Source organism: Salarias fasciatus, chromosome 14 (assembly GCF_902148845.1).
Source record: "Salarias fasciatus chromosome 14, fSalaFa1.1, whole genome shotgun sequence".
NCBI classification, from domain to species: Eukaryota; Metazoa; Chordata; class Actinopteri; order Blenniiformes; family Blenniidae; genus Salarias; species Salarias fasciatus.
Window position 1 is genome coordinate 1,968,571 of NC_043758.1, and position 7,500 is coordinate 1,976,070.

Genomic DNA, 7,500 nt, shown 5'->3' on the forward strand with positions numbered 1-7,500 from the left:
CCTGGTTCTGCAGGGTTCTCCTCCTCTGAGTCTGGTTCTGCAGGGTTCTCCTCCTCTGAGCCTGGTTCTGCAGGATTCTCAACCTCTGAGACTGGTTCTGCAGGGTTCTCCTCCTCTGAGTCTGGTTCTGCAGGGTTCTCCTCCTCTGAGCCTGGTTCTGCAGGGTTCTCCTCCACTGAGCCTGGTTCTGCAGGGTTCTCCTCTGAGCCTGGTTCTGCAGGGTTCTCCTCCTCTGAGCCTGGTTCTGCAGGATTCTCCTCCTCTGAGCCTGGTTCTGCAGGGTTCTCCTCCTCTGAGTCTGGTTCTGCAGGATTCTCCTCCTCTGAGCCTGGTTCTGCAGGATTCTCAACCTCTGAGACTGGTTCTGCAGGGTTCTCCTCCTCTGAGCCTGGTTCTGCAGGGTTCTCCTCCTCTGAGTCTGGTTCTGCGGGGTTCTCCTCTGAGTCTGGTTCTGCAGGGTTCTCCTCTGAGTCTGGTTCTGCAGGGTTCTCCTCTGAGTCTGGTTCTGCAGGATTCTCAACCTCTGAGACTGGTTCTGCAGGGTTCTCCTCCTCTGAGCCTGGTTCTGCAGGGTTCTCCTCCTCTGAGTCTGGTTCTGCAGGGTTCTCCTCCTCTGAGACTGGTTCTGTAGGGTTCTCCTCCTCTGAGTCTGGTTCTGCAGGGTTCTCCTCCTCTGAGCCTGGTTCTGCAGGGTTCTCCTCCTCTGAGTCTGGTTCTGCAGGGTTCTCCTCTACTGAGCCTGGTTCTGCAGGGTTCTCCTCCTCTGAGTCTGGTTCTGCAGGGTTCTCCTCCTCTGAGCCTGGTTCTGCAGGATTCTCAACCTCTGAGACTGGTTCTGCAGGGTTCTCCTCCTCTGAGTCTGGTTCTGCAGGGTTCTCCTCCTCTGAGCCTGGTTCTGCAGGGTTCTCCTCCACTGAGCCTGGTTCTGCAGGGTTCTCCTCTGAGCCTGGTTCTGCAGGGTTCTCCTCCTCTGAGTCTGGTTCTGCAGGGTTCTCCTCCTCTGAGCCTGGTTCTGCAGGATTCTCCTCCTCTGAGCCTGGTTCTGCAGGGTTCTCCTCCTCTGAGTCTGGTTCTGCAGGATTCTCCTCCTCTGAGCCTGGTTCTGCAGGATTCTCAACCTCTGAGCCTGGTTCTGCAGGGTTCTCCTCCTCTGAGTATGGTTCTGCAGGGTTCTCCTCCTCTGAGTCTGGTTCTGCAGGATTCTCCTCCTCTGAGCCTGGTTCTGCAGGATTCTCAACCTCTGAGCCTGGTTCTGCAGGGTTCTCCTCCTCTGAGTCTGGTTCTGCAGGATTCTCCTCCTCTGAGTCTGGTTCTGCAGGGTTCTCCTCCTCTGAGCCTAGTTCTGCAGGGTTCTCCTCCTCTGAGTCTGGTTCTGCAGGGTTCTCCTCCTCTGAGTCTGGTTCTGCAGGGTTCTCAACCTCTGAGTCCGGTTCTGCAGGGTTCTCCTCCTCTGAGCCTGGTTCTGCAGGGTTCTCCTCCTCTGAGTCTGGTTCTGCAGGGTTCTCCTCCTCTGAGTCTAGTTCTGCAGGGTTCTCCTCTGAGTCTGGTTCTGCAGGGTTCTCCTCTGAGTCTGGTTCTGCAGGGTTCTCCTCTGAGCCTGGTTCTGCAGGGTTCTCCTCCTCTGAGTCTGGTTCTGCAGGGTTCTCCTCTACTGAGCCTGGTTCTGCAGGGTTCTCCTCCTCTGAGTCTGGTTCTGCAGGGTTCTCCTCCTCTGAGCCTGGTTCTGCAGGATTCTCAACCTTTGAGACTGGTTCTGCAGGGTTCTCCTCCTCTGAGTCTGGTTCTGCAGGGTTCTCCTCCTCTGAGCCTGGTTCTGCAGGGTTCTCCTCCACTGAGCCTGGTTCTGCAGGGTTCTCCTCTGAGCCTGGTTCTGCAGGGTTCTCCTCCTCTGAGTCTGGTTCTGAGCCTGGTTCTGCAGGGTTCTCCTCCTCTGAGTCTGGTTCTGCAGGGTTCTCCTCCTCTGAGCCTGGTTCTGCAGGGTTCTCAATCTCTGAGTCTGGTTCTGCAGGGTTCTCCTCTGAGTCTGGTTCTGCAGGGTTCTCCTCCTCTGAGCCTGGTTCTGCAGGATTCTCAACCTCTGAGACTGGTTCTGCAGGGTTCTCCTCCTCTGAGCCTGGTTCTGCAGGGTTCTCCTCCTCTGAGTCTGGTTCTGCAGGGTTCTCCTCCTCTGAGTCTAGTTCTGCAGGGTTCTCCTCTGAGTCTGGTTCTGCAGGGTTCTCCTCTGAGTCTGGTTCTGCAGGGTTCTCCTCTGAGCCTGGTTCTGCAGGATTCTCAACCTCTGAGACTGGTTCTGCAGGGTTCTCCTCCTCTGAGCCTGGTTCTGCAGGGTTCTCCTCCTCTGAGTCTGGTTCTGCAGGGTTCTCCTCCTCTGAGACTGGTTCTGTAGGGTTCTCCTCCTCTGAGCCTGGTTCTGCAGGGTTCTCCTCCTCTGAGTCTGGTTCTGCAGGGTTCTCCTCTACTGAGCCTGGTTCTGCAGGGTTCTCCTCCTCTGAGTCTGGTTCTGCAGGGTTCTCCTCCTCTGAGCCTGGTTCTGCAGGATTCTCAACCTCTGAGACTGGTTCTGCAGGGTTCTCCTCCTCTGAGTCTGGTTCTGCAGGGTTCTCCTCCTCTGAGTCTGGTTCTGCAGGGTTCTCCTCCTCTGAGCCTGGTTCTGCAGGGTTCTCCTCCACTGAGCCTGGTTCTGCAGGGTTCTCCTCTGAGCCTGGTTCTGCAGGGTTCTCCTCCTCTGAGTCTGGTTCTGCAGGGTTCTCCTCCTCTGAGCCTGGTTCTGCAGGATTCTCCTCCTCTGAGCCTGGTTCTGCAGGGTTCTCCTCCTCTGAGTCTGGTTCTGCAGGGTTCTCCTCCTCTGAGCCTGGTTCTGCAGGATTCTCCTCCTCTGAGCCTGGTTCTGCAGGGTTCTCCTCCTCTGAGCCTGGTTCTGCAGGATTCTCAACCTCTGAGCCTGGTTCTGCAGGGTTCTCCTCCTCTGAGTATGGTTCTGCAGGGTTCTCCTCCTCTGAGTCTGGTTCTGCAGGATTCTCCTCCTCTGAGCCTGGTTCTGCAGGATTCTCAACCTCTGAGCCTGGTTCTGCAGGGTTCTCCTCTGAGTCTGGTTCTGCAGGGTTCTCCTCCTCTCAGTCTAGTTCTGCAGGGTTCTCCTCCTCTGAGTCTGGTTCTGCAGGGTTCTCCTCCTCTGAGCCTGGTTCTGCAGGGTTCTCCTCCTCTCAGTCTGGTTCTGCAGGGTTCTCCTCCTCTGAGCCTGGTTCTGCAGGGTTCTCCTCCTCTGAGCCTGGTTCTGCAGGGTTCTCCTCCTCTGAGCCTGGTTCTGCAGGGTTCTTCCTGCTGAAAGGGAGTTTTTCTTTTCCACAGTCGCTTGTGCTTGCTCATGTGGATCTGTTGGGTTTCTCTGTAAAAGTGTCTAGAAATGACTATGTTGTAATTGGCATTTTAGAAATAAAGCTGAATTTAATTGAATTGAATTGTGTGAACGAAAATGTGAAAACAAAGTGTTTTCACTTCAGATGTGGTGTAAACGGGCCTCAGAGGTGAACTGTCAGCTGTGGGACTCGACCCGGGGACCCTCTGAACACGTGCTCCCTCCAGGTGGTCAAGTTGGTTTGGAGCAGTAACAGGAAGCAGCCACACGGGGGCAGCAGAGCACGAATCCGTCTCATTTTCTTCACAGCTTCCTCTGGAGAGGCCTCAGAATCTCTCAGGGTGTGCGTGTGTGTGTGTGTGTGTTGGGCAGGATTGAAAGCAGTTTCTCTCTCTCTCTCTCTCTCTCTCTCTCTCTCTCTCTCTTTCTCTCTCACACACACATGCACACACACACACACACACACACACACACACACACACACACACACACACAACACAGGTGGTGGTGTTTGTTTTGGCCCATTTGCTGTTTTCAGATTCAAAGTTTCGAGTCGCCTGTTTGAACGCTGTAATCAACGTGTCATCCAGCGGCACATGAAGGCAACACGTCTCCTGATGGACAAGCCCCGCCCACTCGGCTCCACTGACAAACGGAAAACTGGAATGAACACACACACACACACACACACACACACACACAAAGTTCAAGTGACTGATTCTTCTGGCTGCTTTTTGAACATTTGTGGTCTGACTTTGACCTCCGTAACATGTGTGTGTGTGTGTGTGTGTGTGTGTGTGTGTGTGTGTGTGTGTGTGTGTGTGTGTGTGTGTGTGTGTGTGTGTGTGGTCACCGTGGTGATGGAGGCGGGCCTCCAGAGTGCTGCTGGTGGTCTCGGGGTCTCGGTCCATGGACACAGCAGATGGAGGTTCTCCAGCCCGGTTCCTGTAGAACCCGTGTCCAGCAGGTTCTGGTTCTCCCCCTGCTTCAACACAGCTGGACCTGATGGTTCTGTTCTCACCCAGCACCGAGCAGAACCCAGGAAGGGCCCATTACAGCTTTTCTCCACTTGTTTGGCTCATTTCTTGAAACAGAAATTACGTTCTCAAAAAAACTTCCAAACTACTCCACTCCTCGCAGCAGAACAGTGTTTCTCATTCATCTCATCAACACGTCCTACGATCCTGAACGCCTCGTCAAAACACAGCACTCTGACAAACTGCAGTGTCTTATGGTGTGGTTTTGGTTTCAGTGGGTTTCTATCAGATCTGAACTTGATAACTGCTTTTCCAGAGTGTTCCTGTGGAGGACAGGAGGACGTGTCTGTGGGACATCAGGAGGACCAAAGTGAAGTTTTTCTCTCAGAGAAGCGAAGCGTTGATAAAATGTTGGATTTTCCTCCTCGATGGTCTCTGAGGCTGATTTCCTTTCATCTGTGGACTAAAACCTGAGAGTGAGTCTTTACAGGACTCTCAGTCACACAGCCGTCAAACAAAGTGTTGTAATCTCCTCTTTCTTCTTCTGCTCCTGGTCACCGTGGAGACCAGCGGCTCGCTGGCTCGCCGGTTCCCCCCTCAGGTTTGGCTGCTGTTCAGGCACTCGGCTGCTGGCTGAACAGCGACTGGCGGCACGAGCAGACGACTGAACAGACGACTGAACACACCAACAGACGACTGAACAGACGACTGAACACACCAACAGACGACTGAACACACCAACAGACGACTGAACAGACGACTGAACACACCAACAGACCAGACAACTGAACAACACACCAACAGACGACTGAACAGACGACTGAACACACCAACAGACCAGACAACTGAACAACACACCAACAGAGGATTGAACAGACAACTGATCACACCAACAGGCGACCGAAGAAGACAAACAGAAACCCTGCAGATCCTCACAGACGTGGTCCAGACGTGGTCCAGACGTGGATGGTCTGACTGCTCCACATCACGCAGAAATTAAGCGATCAACAGTTGAAAATAGTAGAAATCCAGTCAGAATTTCTACTTTTGCAGAAAATGTGAAAACCCAAATGTTGAAATGTGTCTGCTTGTTGGTTCTGCTTCACCAGGAGGAAAAAGACCGGCTTGAAATGCAAAGGAAGTCATGAAATAAATAAATGCGCCCTTTCCAAGTCTTTGAATGACTCGGTGTCAACAGAGTTCAACAGACAGAAAAGTGTGTTTCCATGACGATGTCAGCGTCTCCTCCACTCAAGACTTCTGCCGATTCTGTTCAACTTGATTGATGTAACATCGTTCTGAAGTCACAGTGCGAGGAAGGAAGAGGGTCTTTATCCCCTCGTGTCACCGGACAAAGTTCAGGCCTCGTTTCCACCGCGACAATTTCAAAACGCAAAGCGTTTCGGTGGCCGTTTCCATGACAACTGTGCATGGAACCAAAACTTTTAGAAAACACCGTAACGCTAAGTGTGTATAATTTTCTGTGGTGCGTGTGTGGGTGCGTGTGTGTGTGTGTGTGTGTGTGTGTGTGTGTGTGTGTGTGTGTGTGTGTGTGTGTGTGTGTGGCACCATGTGGCAAAACAGTTTTCTGAACACAAAACTTTTCAGAAAATAAAAACCCAGACGGCTGAGTTTTCAAAATGGAGCCTGGAAGAAAAAACTGGCCGATCGGCAGAAGCTCCTGTGATGAAACCTGGCGTGACGACCCGGAGCCGTTAAACGGCCGCCGCCGCCGCCAGCCCGTGCCGCTCAGGTAATGAGATTATTTTCGAAATGAGTGACAGGTAATGATACGTTAGCGGAGCGCGGGCTCGGGTGTCGCCGGGCGGCGTGCCTCCTTCTGTTCTCGCTACAATACTCCGACACGCCCGGCCACGGCGGCGGCGGCCAGCGCCTCCGATTGGCCCCGGGCCGGGGTCAGCGCGTGTGCCGCGGCGGGACAAAGCGTTCTCGTTGGGTGGCGGAGTGTGAGGAGCCGGAGATCCGATACTTCCTGCTGGAAGTGTGTGTTGGAGGCAGACCTGCTCATTAGGCCTGAATTGTCCCGCATTCCTGTAACTCGACGCCGCTATTGTGAACGGCGTGAACGGCGGACAGCGAGTCCAGCGAGGGACAACAGATCTAAACCGAAACACTTTCACCTGGTCTGAAGGAGAGAGAAAGGCCGAGTGTGCCACAGGAAAACATTCTGAGAACCCCAAGAACTTGGAAGGAACTCACAGGAACACTTCAGAAAACCGACCCAGTTTCTTTCAAAACTGGAATTCAGGCCGTTTCGCTCCAGGCTAGCAGCTAGCCGCAGCAGTTCCGTCCTGCAGTACCACTCCGTACCAGCAGGTGGAACAGGGAGCAGCGTCGGATGATGCTGACAGTGTTTATCTGTCTTCATCAGATGGGTCCTGAATGATAAACTACCTGATGAATACTGTCAGCGTTTCACATGGAATTCATGGAATTCCAGCAGAGGACGTCCACACGGCTCCACTCTCAGACTCATTCCTGATGATCTGTAGCGCCAGAATCCAAAGAGACCGAACCATCAGGAGTTCAGACGGCCTCCCGTTCACGTGCGCCAACGGATGTGGCTGTTGGACGCGTGAGCAGGTCGGACGCAGTGTTGTTCTCTCCTCAGCAGGCGTTCCGCAAGAACTAATCTAGTTTAATTCCAACAGGAATCCAGCGAGAGAAACCACCGCAGACCCGAAATCATTTCATTACTTCCATATTAGAGCGCGAAGCTAATACTGCTCGATTTAACATGGCTAATGTCCCCAAAACACCTCTGAACACACACACACACACACACACACACACACATACACACACACTAAATAAGTTCAAGTGCAGTTCCATCAGTTAGAGGAGGAAGATGCTCTATAATGTAGATGTTATTTTAATTTTTACTTGGAACATGACAATCATACATCTTCAGTGCTGACCAGTTGGACCTTTACATGTAAATAAAATCCAACAATAATCCTACAAGTTATGAACAATGTTTCAAAGAGAGAGAGAGAGAGAGAGAGAGAGAGAGAGAGAGAGAGAGAGAGAGAAGTCACAAGTAAGACAAAATAATTAGTACACCAGAAGAAAGAGTGAGAGAAAAATAAAGCAGCCCATAACTAGGTATCACCCCTGACCCCTGACCTCTGCCACTCCACTTATGCA

General features: G+C 52.7%; 2 protein-coding genes across 2 annotated transcripts in view; one reads left to right on the plus strand and one right to left on the minus strand.

The window, feature by feature from the left end:
- Positions 1 to 4,059, minus strand: part of LOC115400105 (arf-GAP with coiled-coil, ANK repeat and PH domain-containing protein 3-like) — an 18,439-nt gene extending 14,380 nt beyond the window's left edge. Inside the window, exon 1 of the mRNA XM_030107763.1 lies at positions 4,055 to 4,059. The gene's annotated coding sequence lies outside the window, so the exon portion shown is untranslated. The remainder of the gene's footprint in view (positions 1 to 4,054) is intronic.
- LOC115400121 (P2Y purinoceptor 14-like) overlaps positions 1 to 7,500 on the plus strand; it is a 234,482-nt gene that overhangs the window by 106,065 nt on the left and 120,917 nt on the right. The gene's annotated exons all lie outside the window — the stretch shown is intronic.